The 13,658-nt window shown below is 32.7% G+C and overlaps 1 long non-coding RNA gene across 1 annotated transcript in view; it reads right to left on the bottom strand.

Moving 5' to 3' along the window:
* Positions 1-1,002: 1,002 nt before the first annotated feature.
* The window catches only part of LOC118676054, a 111,528-nt gene continuing 98,872 nt past the window's right edge, over positions 1,003-13,658 (bottom strand). Inside the window, exon 3 of the long non-coding RNA XR_004974023.1 lies at positions 1,003-10,602. This is a non-coding gene — a long non-coding RNA (uncharacterized LOC118676054). The remainder of the gene's footprint in view (positions 10,603-13,658) is intronic.

The following is a 13,658-nucleotide window of genomic DNA, read 5'->3' as shown; positions in this document are numbered from 1 at the left end:
CTGTAATTTGAAATATATGTGGATTGATGCATAGATAGATTGGTAGACAAATGGGCAGACAGACAGATTTATAATATTTGTAAGAGAAGGCTTTCAATACTATCAAGTTTACTACTTAATCAACTTCCTGGTACATCAAAAGGTATTAAACAGCAACCCGAATGCACTATTCTTACAGTTTTTGAGAAATCATGAACTCCTAAGATAACCTAACAAGAGCTGGGACATTTTCCTCAGAAAAATAAACACACCCACATATATTTAAAGTACTTATAAGTATTTTTAGAGGGCACAGAGACTCAACAAGTTCATCCTGTGGTTCTGATGGATCTATGCTCTTAATTAAGAAATATATCTTCGCCAATGTGAGAAGCAATGACTACTTTATAAATAGGTTTATGTTGATGGAATGCTTCAGAAAGAGTTGCAAACCTCTGCAATTCCTAATGTTTGGACTTCCTTCTTGCGCATAAAGTTTTAAGACCCAGAAAGCTAAATCTATACTCAAACGGGAGCAAAATAAAAATATAAAAGAAAACCAATTGAATTCTAACTCAATGTGAGTTTCCAAAGCCATTTTTCTCCTCAAAATTAATTAAACTACAGAAGTACTCTTAACCATGCGCCACTTTAAAGATTACCTGACATGCCAACTGTAAGAGAACCACTTTCTAGTACTGCACTGTCCAATACATTAGATACTAGCCACACATAACTACTTAAATTGAAATTAGCTAAATGTATAATTTAGTTTTTCAATCACACTAGCCACATTTCAAATGTTCCATACCCACATATGGCTTGTGGCTACTGTTTAGGGCAATGAAGAAAACATTTTATTACCTTAGATCAGTGGTTCTCAACCTTGGCTGCACATCAGAATCACCTGGGAATCTTTTTAAAATCCTGATTTCTGGGCCTCATCCTCCAGAAATTCTGTTTCTTTGTTACTAATGTTGTGGCCCCACCCCATAACAAAGAAACAGAATTTCTGGAGGATGATGCCCAGAAATCAGGATTTTTAAAAGATTCCCAGGTGATTCTGATGTGCAGCCAAGGTTGAGAACCACTGCCCTAGAACGTTCTAGAACACCCAAGTATTTCTGTTCCCAACAAATGATTTGTATGCTTTCTGGTAGGTAGTCAATTATGTCTATTCCCAAACCAATCTATGCCTGTTGGGTAAATATGAAATTGTATAATGTAATTAAATACTATACAAACAAATTTAAGTATGAGTAAAAATAATATTATTTTTATTAGCATAAAAATAATAAGAGATGATATATACTGGAGAATTTTTGAAATTCAGTCCCTTTAAAACTGCTATCAAGCCTGGCCGGTAGGGCTGAATTGGTTGAGCTTCGTCCTGTGTACCAAATGGTCATCGGTTCAATTCCTAGTCAGGGCACATACTCAGCTTGTAGGTTCTAACCCTGGATGTGTATGGAAGGCAACTGATGTTTCCCTCTCTCTCTCCCTCTCTCTTCTTGTTTCTCTAAAACCAATAAAAACATATTTATAAAAATGCTATTGAGTTAGATGTAGGTAGAACAAATTAAAAAAAATTAGAAAAATCATAGAGAATATGGGATTCTGCTTTCAGATTTCTTTGCATTGGATTTATACTTAAATACATTTATGAAACAACAAAAATTATAATTCATAGACGATGCATTATGAGATTTACAGAAAGAAAAATGATGAAAATCTGTGAACAGCAACCAAAACTCAAAATATTTCTTGGCTTTGATAAAAACACTAGCCAATAAATATATAATCAAGCTTTCAATTATTTTTCAAGTTTTAAAATTTAAACAAAATATGTATTTTATGTATATGTTAATTTTTAATATCTGTTTCTTCAAAAATCTTTGTGGATTAACTGTTAAATTACTGACTCCAATTGTATTAAATAAGAATGTGCTACACATTGCAAAATTACAAACACATGTCTCTTTCATTACTATAAACTCAGTGTTGTTATAATTGGTTGTATCATTTCTACTTACCAGATTTTAGTTTATCAGATTAAATTACAATGTAAGACAGGAACCTGATCTAGTTCTAGTTCTAGATTTATGCACAACTGGTTCTTTAATTATAGCACAATAAAATATAATTAACAACAATAAGTAACAACCAGTTACTTTACTCTTCAATTATATCCACTTGTCTGAATGTAAGACTATATTGAGATGAGAACACTTGAACTTTGTGTTCACTTTATTTAATCTTTTGATTTTTCTGACTTGAAATTGCTATCTATCCATCTGTCTTTAGCATTAATAATGAGGAATAAGAAGTATATGTATTTTATTGTTTTGTACATTGAGAATTAGATGCAGATGGAACCTAAAACTACATACCTATACTACTACTAGGACCTCTACACTTACTTCTACTACATTTCTTTCATTAAAATAGGATCAAGACAATATTGCAATTGGTAGGTATTGCTTGAACAATGAATATTCTTTCATTAGTTAATTAAAGTTGAGAAAATATACATACTATCATGGAGCATACATGTCTATTTAAAATAACAGCAACACACATATTTGAAATAACACATAGAAGTGTGTAAGAATTTATCCTATATATACACTTTAGAATTATTGAACATATAGATACTCTCAATTGTATAGTTCCATTGTAAAAATGCTGTTAGGTTTATCAAAAGAACAGATTTATTGAAGCTTTGATGTACAATGTGATGCTTGCATACCAAAATGGAAAACTGGCTGCCCTCATGGGCCAAATTTAGATTGACAGAAATCATTTTGGAATAACTTGAAAGTGAGTATGCCTTCCTTGGTCTACCACAGTTTCCATTATTTCCTTTTGTCTTAAAGTCTATCTTAGTATATGTGCTGCCGAAGTGAGCACAAGTCTATCTTATTATACTTCTTAGATCCTGAAGTTATTTAAGTTCATGAAACTTATATAACATAATTATATCTTGCATATTTCATGGGGAGGGCATAAGCAATTGAGTTCTTAAGTCAGACTAAGTTATGGTTAGCATTTCAGATTAACTTTTGTTCTCCTAAGCAACACAATACTAATAGGTTAACTAACCAATTCTTACTTATTCCCTTTTTACTTATCATACATCACAAATACTAGGCCATACTCCTCTCCCATGGAGAAGAGTTCTGGAAGAAGGGGTTATAACACAGTGGAGCTAGAAGGTAGAGAATTTTCTCTCTATGCCTAGAAGAATAAGATTGTACTTGTACTTGAAAAGAAAGAACTAGAAGGATATGAAGTTCATTTTAAATAATATTAATTATATATCTATCACATTTGAATCTGATAATAAATTACCTTTTTGTAGTCTTTCCAAAACAAAACCTTATTATTATATCAATCAACTAATTAAAACTTGTTTAATGCCATTACCCAATAATCTTTTGATAGCAATTGAAAACTAGCTGAAAATCTATTGATAGCAAACATAAAATATTTCATCCTAGATAGATTACCTAGCTGAATAGAAATCTAGGTAGTGTCTATACTAGTGGATTGACCCTAGCAAGGTCATGAAACACTCAGGTCATCTGGAAAAGGGACCAGATTGTCTCTAAAGTTCTTATAGTTTATAAATCTATATTTTAGTTTTAATTTCAATCAAATACTATTTAAGTGCCTACTAAGTAAAAGTACACATGGATTATACAGCTTACAATCTAACTTTACTACATATTATCTAAACAAAAGTAACGGGAAACACAGGCTCAATATGATTGTAGTCAAGTAAGGTTTCTAAGAGATCGAATGAAGAGAAACAGAATTGAGAGTTCAGGGGAGTAAGATGTAGGAAGAAAACAGGGGCAGCTTATTTAACTTACACATTACACACAGCATAGAGTGAGGTTAAAAATACAGGCATGCACAAAACAATGCCAACTTAAAAATCAAGAACCCCCATCTAACAGACTTCCCAAAAGTTAAAAGTGATATTCCTACTTTATCTTAATATCTAAATTTTTAAAGTTTAAAGAATTAGAATTTTAAAGTTTAAATGTAGAATTGTTCCACTGTATCACATAATATTTTTATTTCACTTAAGATTTTTTTGATCATTCACCAAAGAGTTCTTGAATTCATCCTATAAACTGAGCGCTATGTAGGAGTTGTGAGTTTTGAAAAAGGTATTTTTGTACATGAAGAGCTTAGATCTATTACAAATAGTAGAATAAGATAGTTTCATAAATCACATTCAAATGGTATAGCACATGCTTAATCAAATCTGGCCTACAGAACTTATAGATAGTCTTAAAAATCTTATATCTCATAATGACATGTTCTGGAGAATATCTTGATTAACACAAGATTTTAGTGATGAAGCATAGTCTATTTAAAGGTACATATAGGTTCTATTCATTGCTCAGAAATGATCTAAAGTTTAACTCAGTCTAACTGTTAAAGTATATACATTACAGGAGGTACAAAAGTAAGTCATAGCCCTTTGGGCATTTGTATTTAGTATTCATTAAAGTTGGAAAAACCTTGTGGGAATAAAAGGTGCAAGGGCTATGAGGATTCAAAACTGAGACAATCTCTCTTACAGAAAGAGTAAAGGCTTTCTGGATAGAGAGATGATACACAAGAATCTTGAAAAACTATCAAGTAATGGGTTTGTTTGTAAAGTGCAGTGAATGGTAGAAATTAGTAAGCAAGTGAGAGATAAATGCTCTCTTATTACATCAGAACCTTCACCTAATGACTATTCACAGGTTTTCCCTAGGGACCTTTTAGGGGGCTGGCATGGGTGTAGTCAAGATCAGTGTTCTCAAGAGTTATCCCTATATTCTGTTGAAGAGAAATTAGGTGTGGTATTCTGTTGAAGAGAAATTAGGTGTGGATGTAAAATAACGCTCAGGGTGGCAGAATCCTGTATCACATCATTTAGGGGATCTTGGAGAATCACCTATGTTCATGAATCAGCCTTTGATAACAAGGAATAACAGAAAATGATTATACAGAGTGTGACTCATTCTAATAACAGTTCATGTACTGCTGGATTGTTTCAAGGAGACATAGTCCAATTACCAAATAAGCTTTCTGATTTTCCCATAGTTAGTTTGGACAATTTAGTTCAATACTATGAACTAAATTAGGCTTTTCTGGTAATGCCCAATCAATTGCTTTGCAATTCATTTTCCTTGTCTTTCCTTCCATTCTTCCTCTCCTCCCTTCCTTCCCACTCCAACTATTTCCTGCCTTATTCCACAAAGTATTTAAGGCAAATCAGCCACTACAGATATAAAGATATATCTATCTATCTATTATCTATCTATCTATCTATCTATCTATCCAATTTAGTGTCCCAAAATAACAAGAGACATTGGTTAAGTAGATTATGATTTGCTGATATTTAATTGTTTCCTAAATTTTCACACTTCCTCTGTTACCAAATGTGGAAACCCTGGTATACAGTAAAATATGATTACTGGAAATTATTGAATCTGCATAGTTGTGTCTCCATTAAATGTTAACTCTATAAATATATATTTCCCCATAGTTTCTTAGGCTAAGTTAACTATTTCTAGGTAGTGACACCAGCAATGGTCCTGAATCTTAGTTTCTTTAAATATAATTCTATCAATTTGTGCATTTGTCATTAAACATTATTTTATAAAAAATAGTAAGTTAAATAACCCCAACAGCTGGAAGAGAAAAAGATATTATTAATCACCAGTGAAAGCATAACTCTCCCATGTAGTATTCTCACCCTATTTTCTTCATTGATGCTAATGATATCCTCTGCCTTTCAGAATTATGATTTCTGCATGACTAACACATTAGGTCATAGCTACATCTTTGCCACTTTTCAGCCATTCTTCTGAAATACCAGTTTGCTTTAGATAGAGTAGATAAGAGACCCACAATTTGATGCATTTATCATAGTATTTTTATGAGATTATTCTTGTACCACCCATCATAGTTGACTTCTGTGATATACTTCATTGCACTGCACAGAAACAGGAATTTATTGGCAATAGTATTATATTTGGGCCACCAATGTGTATATGACTTGGTCTCCAAATTTATGAACTAAGTATTGGAATACACACAAATGCATACATTCACACACAAGAAAGGTATCCCAGTTCTCAAGGGCTAAATTATTCACAAAAACTTAATTGTTTACCATTCAGTTGTCTATTTCTTCCACCTTTGTGTTGAACCGCTACTATTACACACATCTTGTTTCTCTTTGCTAGGAGTCACTGTCTTTTTCATCTGTCCATTCTCTCTCAGGCTCTTTTTCTTGCTCTCTTATCTCCTGCCTCTTGTTCATTTTCTCTTCATTAATCCTTCAAAAGACTTTTCTTTCTTAGAGACTACTTGTCTTTAACTTCTGCATGCCAGTCAAATACTTTTGCTTGAAATCATTGGTATTGGGCTTTCTAAGTTTCATGTGTTCTTCCTGTTGGTGCCTCAAAAGTTCCTTCTTCACTACCATTGTTGGTAAATTCTAAATTCTGAAATATTCTGAATGCCAGGGTGTTCTCTAGAAAGCTCATCAACACACCATCAGGGTCTTAATGGTTTTTTAACATATACCTGTATCTACAAATCTTTTCTCATATATTCAATGTTTCATGCTTAGAGTTTAAATTAGTTCTAATATCTACAGCTATTTAATTCTGTGACGGAAAGACGATCTAGCTAAACTAGCCTCTCTATATAAATTGCAACATTCACTGCCATTAAAGTTGAGAGCAAGCTAATGGATTTCAAAGAGATCCATTTGCTATGTACAGACAGAATGCTGTGGGTGTCTTTTCTTTAAACAAAAATGTGATCTAAACCTCAAATTATGCCCCATATACTTACTTATTATTAACTAGAGGCCCAATGCACGAAATTCATAAAAGAGGCTCTGTCCCCCCCCCCGCTCGTCACCACTGCGGTTGCCTCTGCCTTGGACCCTGCCTGCCACTGCAGCTGCCTCTGCCTTGGCCCTCACCACCCAGCTTTGTCCAAAAGGTCATCTGGAAGGACGTCCAGAAGATGTCCAGTCTAATTAGCATATTACGCTTTTATTATTATAGATTTCTTGACATGGTTCTGGTTTAATTGTTTCTGGTCTATACAACAGATATACTGTACAAGTATAAAGCGTAGAAGATTAAGGGAAGTATACAGAATACAGAAAGCTAATTTTAAAATTGATGCTAAAATAAAAACCATTCATCTGGAAATTCAGAAATTTAAAAATTCATAAGAAATATGCACAATCTAAATTTAGGATTATAAACTATAATGAACTTATTAATAAAAATAAATGTATTCTATTATTTTTATTCTAGGTATAAAGTACTCCTAAATTTTAAATTTTATGTCTAGGATGAGTGAACACACTCGACACAGTCAAAAAATAAGTCAAGTATGTTACTGAATCAGAGCAGTCTGGGAATTAAATTTAGGGAAATTTTAGAAACAATAAGCAAAACTCAGATTTGTGACCACCATTGTAATTCAATCAAATATTCAATAGAAATAATCACATAGTGAAATCTTATACTCTATTCATTCATCCAATAAATATTTGGTTCTTACTTTGTGTAAGGCATTCAAGGGGATACAATGAGAAATATGCATGGACTTTGCCCTCATGGGGCTTACAGTCTAATATGGAAAAAATAAGCAAGCACTTAACATAACATAAGGGAGAAAGTGATGTGTCATAAGAAAGACTCAGGCAATGTGCTACGGAAGTCATTGACACTGACAGACATTTTTTTTACTGTTTATCTAAGTATCTATCAAAAATATAAAGAAAGACCAATGATCACCTTACAAACTTAGGTGCCAAATTTTGTGAATCTAAGGGTGAAAAAGCTGCAATATTAATACAGTTTAAATCACTACTCACTAGTTCTTAAAAATGTTGGATCACTGAGTAACGACCTATAAGAAATACAAATTTTCCAGTGTTTATAAGTAGATATAATAGAATAATCTAATATTTAGAAATAAAAAGATCATTTTAATGTAATAAAGATTCAATTTATTAAAAATACTCATGACACATTACCTTCTCACACAGAAATTGGCTCAATTAGATTAAAGTGATGAAGAATTCCTCGATGGCTCAAGTGTGCTCCAAGGAAAGCTAGAAGGTTGTACAGTTAACTCCCAGGGTATAACTCTAAACCATACAACCTACTACCTCAACCCGGATGCACACAGCTTCCACTGTCGCTTCAAACTCCTTATCATATCTTCAGTCAGCTCCTCCAAATATGGCGGCCATACACCTAAGGGCTTGGCAAGGATGTAGATATAATAGTCTAACATTTTACCAATTAGCTTACTCTGTGTCTACTAGGACTATCCTAACCTCTTGGGTTTCCAGCATAGGTCAAACAAAATGTCCTCTGACATCTCTCCCGGCATAGCTGTACTAGCAATTAATAATATTAAAAGTCAATAGCATTCAGCTTCCTTTTTCAAGATAAAAAGGCTTACTAGTAACACATAAATCCAAACATCTTTAATTTTCCTTTTGAAGTTGATGAGGTACACTAACCACTATAATGGGAACCGGAATTTCTGGACAGACTCTATTCAGATCTTGGTTCATAACTTGCTATTAAAAAAATCCAAGTTTCTTAAGCAATTTACCCTACATGCGATCAAATTTGAATGGCTTTGCTGCAAACTCTTCCAAGTGGTCAACAATTAAACCTGCCTTGTAAGACAGATGAGGATTAATATATACATAAAAAAAACAAAATATAATTACTTCAAAAGTAATCAACTAGATTTTTACAGGAGTTTGATTGAAATATTAGTTAACATCATTGTGTATAGGATTTTGTCACATCACCACACTGACACAGACCCATAGAAACGAGCTTGTGCGGTCCACTTCACCACAAGATCGGATCTACGGGTTTATGCCAATGGGCAACATCTCATTAGAGTAGGATTTGTTGAAAATATCTGATGAAATTAGTAGATGAAAATAATAATACTGATCCTTTAGGATAAATATGTTAAATGCTGAAATGCTCTAAGTATGCCTATCCCTTTCATAAATATTCTAAACTGAATGAAGATTTTATATACATAAGAATTTAAAAATACTATATTGAAAGATTTTTCACAGATTACTTATGTTTTAATAGTATTTTAGAATTAGACTATTCTAAGAAATGATGAGCTTTAAAAGAAAAAATAATCCATACATGCATGTATGAATTATGTAATTGTGAGGCATGAATATAGTGTTATGAGCCTTTAATTAAGACAAAATTAACTATTAAGCTAATTGTGTAAGAGTTAGCCTGTGTTTGTTCTAATTCTTACAAAACTTCAGTTAGTGGTTTCAAGGAATTGATAACATATAACTTTCTCATAAATAAGTAAAATTTTGTTGACTAGGCAGAGTACTGAAGGAAGTTATTTAAAGTCCTAAATATAGCTGGCCTTACTTAGAATAATACTGAAATTAACAATACTTAGATAAGTAAATATTAGAAAACTAAATTAATCACACATTTCTAGCATTATTACTACTCCTGTGCACTAACATTTATTCTCCAGATCTATTCCATAAAACAGGATATCATCTCTCTTATACACCATATATTTAAATGTATTTTTCAAAAATAATTTATTTAAAACATAACGTATGACTACATACATCTCTCATCTTGTCAACAGGTTGGGTTTATTAAAAATATTTAAATCACCAGACCATGATCAAACATACAAGAATAAACATAAAGACAGCCACATATATGTTTTTTAAGACTCTAAACTCAACAGCAACAAAATTATAACTTGTGCACTCATTAGTTGTTTTACGCATATCCACATATTTAGCATTTTTCAATTATACCTTCATTGTGAAAAATAGTAGCACTACATAAAAATTACTGTATCTTTACATATTTTGAAATAAATAATATAAAATGTGTTTCATAAACTTTACACACAGAATTTGGTCTCCATAATTTTTACCATTATTTGTTTTCAAATTATTCTAATTAATAAGTTTAAAATATTAACATTCAAGATTCATGCATTCAATTATAGTAAAATATTTCAACATAAGTTCACAAATTCAGATGTGAAATAAATGGTAGCATCTGTTTTGGGTTTATCATAACTATAAAAATGTATATTTTGGTTTCATTGTCTTATTAGAGCATATGTTTTTAAAAAAGCATGACTTTATTCCCTCCTCCCAGATTTCACTTCCTTTTATATGGCACAACAAATTATAAAATACACTTTTTCCTTTTTCCTAAACAACTTCCTATTCAACCATATTTCAGCTATGTTATATGTATGGATATCTAGATATACATTCAAAGTGACTCAAACAGTATATTGCTCACAAACTCAGACAAAAATTTTTCAGAGGCGGGTAATATAAATTATCAAACCATCAATTAAAATCCCAACAGCTAGATTCATAAAGAATATGAAACTAATTCTTATAACTAACACAGTCAAAATTATTTTTAATCAAAATATTAAATATTAATTGCTTTTTTACTTTTTATTTTTACCTGAGATGATTTTCTCCTATGATCACTTTCTTCACTTCTCATATCCATTTTAAGTTTGTCCCTAAAACAACCACAAAAGGAGAAATATCAGACAACAGCTGTCTAGAAGGAGCATCTGGGTGGATGGTGGGAGTGAAGGTAGACGATCGAGAAGAAAACACAATATCAAAATGGGCAAAACCTTTTAAACTATTTTTTTTAAGGCTTGGAAGACTCATAGAGCCCCACCCAAGGCTACTCATATGACATATAATGTGGCTTCATAGTTTGCATTTATGCATTCATTTTGGTTGGTGTTATTTCCACAGTAACAGGTTTGAAAGTGAAAGGAGGCATGGCTGTTAAAGAAGCGACTAGGTTTTGTACAATGAACTAGTGAAGGCTGAAAAGAGATTTGGATTTGGCATGAGCTTAATAAGATAATTAAGAGTGTGGAGATTAATGGTTTCTAAAAATAACATTTAAAATAATGTTTTTCAACGGAAGGATCTTGAAACATGAAAACAGGTTTATAAATGTTAATTAGGACTGTGAAAGTTGATGTTCCATTAGCTAAGGCAGCATAAAGGAACAAAAGCTATTTAAAAAAATAATTAGGGAACAATAACCCATAAACTTAATAAAACATTTTATTTGAATGTTATCAGTGTATAGGATATTTCTAATTCCCCATAATTCTTTGTAGAATAACCAAAAAGAAAGTAGAATTCACCAGTTCTATATTTATTCATTGTTTCCCCTATGTTTCTTCAATATAATGAAATATTATTTTAAAACCACAAGTTTGCTAATGTTTAGTCTTTTCATGGAAAATATGATAGTATCAATTTGTAATATACAGATTATAGGCTTCATTTACACATTCTATAATTTCAAAAGCATTTTATATTTTAAACAATTTTAAACATAATTATAAAGTTTAATCAAAATTAAAATAGGTAGAATACATCTGTTAATCCTTACCCACTGAATGAAGCAAAACTGGGTTTTACTATAAAATACTTCAATTCCTTAGCTACTTAGTTATACAAACAGACATAATTATTAGAATGCAATGTATTTATCTGCTGAGCCAATACATTACTAGAAACTTAAAACAAGTTTATATGTACTTTTTCCACTAAAATACTTAATGGCTATTTCCAATGCACTCTGCAACGGCTCTAAGACAAATGCTTCTTTTAAAGTATATTTTAAAAGACAGTATTATTGTGAAACAAGCTTCTTTTCTACTTAGCAACTGAGAACATAATCTTTTCAGCCCTATTTTGGTTATACTGAAATCCTGGTAAAATATTTAAATAGAAATCCCCCCTAGCTAATTTTCTTTACCAGCATTTAAATGCATATTCTAATATGACCCCCTTTTTTTTAGGAGTCCAAAAAGTTTCTCCTTTCACATTTAAAATTATGCATCACAAGCACATGAAAGATTTAGTTTCTTTAGCAAATAGGGCTAAACGCTCAGTTTTCTTAGATAGCAAAAACTAATCCTGTACGCAAAAAGCACAGATAACATATGAATGTCTTTCCAAACTTCTATGTATATCAGAAATAAAAACATGTACCAACTTTTTCATAGAGATTTTTCTATTTTAGTTAATTGCTATTCTAAACAGGATTAGAGCAAGAGAGCAAAAGGAAAAAGTTAATAAGAGTAAAGTGGGTGATGAGTTAAGAGTAAACTGAAAGTTCAAGGATTCCCTCTTAGAGAACAGTAGGCTTAAAAAGAACAACAAAAAAAGTTATACCTGATATGAAAGGTGCGATTTCACCAAGTGCAATACATTGCTAATTAGGCCTTATTTTTGAAATAATAAAAGAGAAGAAGGCTCATTTGCTCATGAAGCCTTACAAAGCTGCTTTACAAAGCTCGATGCCTCTGTAGTTATACAAGCCAATGTTTGCTTTTTTTTTTTTTTTTTTTTAGTTTGTTTTGGTTTGGATTTTTGTTTGTTTTTGTTTTTGAGCAGGAAAGTCTCATTTTTTTCATCACTGTTGCATGGAGTGGGACACACTCAGGTTTCTTTTTTTGCATTTTTTTTCTTCAGGGCTCCTGTTATTTCTTGCAAAAAGGACCAGGGTGCTCGTCTTCTTTTTCTTCCTTCTCGGTATTCCAGGCACAAAGCACTGCGCAGAAGCCGCACCAATCCTTGCCGGCCCTGGCAGCGTAGTGGTCGAAGGTGGGAGAGACCAGGAATCCTTCCAGGCTGTGCTGACTTTAGAAATGAGGATTGCACACGTTGGTCTCCTGAACCAAAAGGGTGAGAAGGCAGGGTGCCAGTTTGCTACATTGCTGCAATGATCTCATGATCACTGCTGCTGTCGTCCTGTTTGCCCAGTTCAAATGCCTGTTCATTATAAACCAAAAAAAAAAAACAAAACAAAAAAAAACCCACAAAGAAAAACAAAAAACAAAAACTCCTTGGATTCTTCAGCAAGCAGAAATGATACGAACATTAAAAAAAAATCAGCAGTAAGAAAAGGCAAAAAACCGAAATGCACAACACACAATTTTAGGATTCACTTGTTATGCCTCAATATTCTGTTTATATTTTCCCCCCTTTTTTTCCTTTTCCTATTTAGAGATAAGCAGCAGAATTTATCAGGCGTGAAAGGGACAGCCTCCTGGTGGCCTGCCAAAAACCCAGAATAAAGGCGAAGTTGTGCTTCAAAGCTCAGTCGCTTGCTGAGACTGGCTAAAGTCAAGTATTAAGATCCACCATTTTCTGAGCCGGGCTAGAAAAGAAGAAAAAAGTCAGGACGGTTGCTGCTATCCAAGTCTCCGTTGGCACCATCACAAAATCTCAGTCGTAAGGTCACATGATTCTCTGCCAAATGTAGAGTGCGTTCCCATCAACCATTCTGCTGATACTGCGAAGGCAGCTATTGTCTCGTTTAGACCCAAAGTTCAGCCCACTCTTCATTGAATTAGCTGAAAAAAAACGCATCACCTTTGGGGGCTGGGAGTCATGGAAACGTCTACCTGGCAAGCTGCCCACTTTTTCTGCCCATCAACCAGAGATGGAATTGTGCTGCCTAATGCAATGATGACTTGGAATGTGAAGAGTCGTCCAAAGTGAATCTGATTCTTGCAATGCCTGTTTGCACAGAAAA

This window comes from Myotis myotis, unplaced genomic scaffold (assembly GCF_014108235.1).
Source record: "Myotis myotis isolate mMyoMyo1 unplaced genomic scaffold, mMyoMyo1.p scaffold_m19_p_2, whole genome shotgun sequence".
Taxonomy (NCBI): domain Eukaryota; kingdom Metazoa; phylum Chordata; class Mammalia; order Chiroptera; family Vespertilionidae; genus Myotis; species Myotis myotis.
Note: the sequence above shows the minus strand (reverse complement) of the source record. Positions and strands in the feature narration are given on the sequence as shown.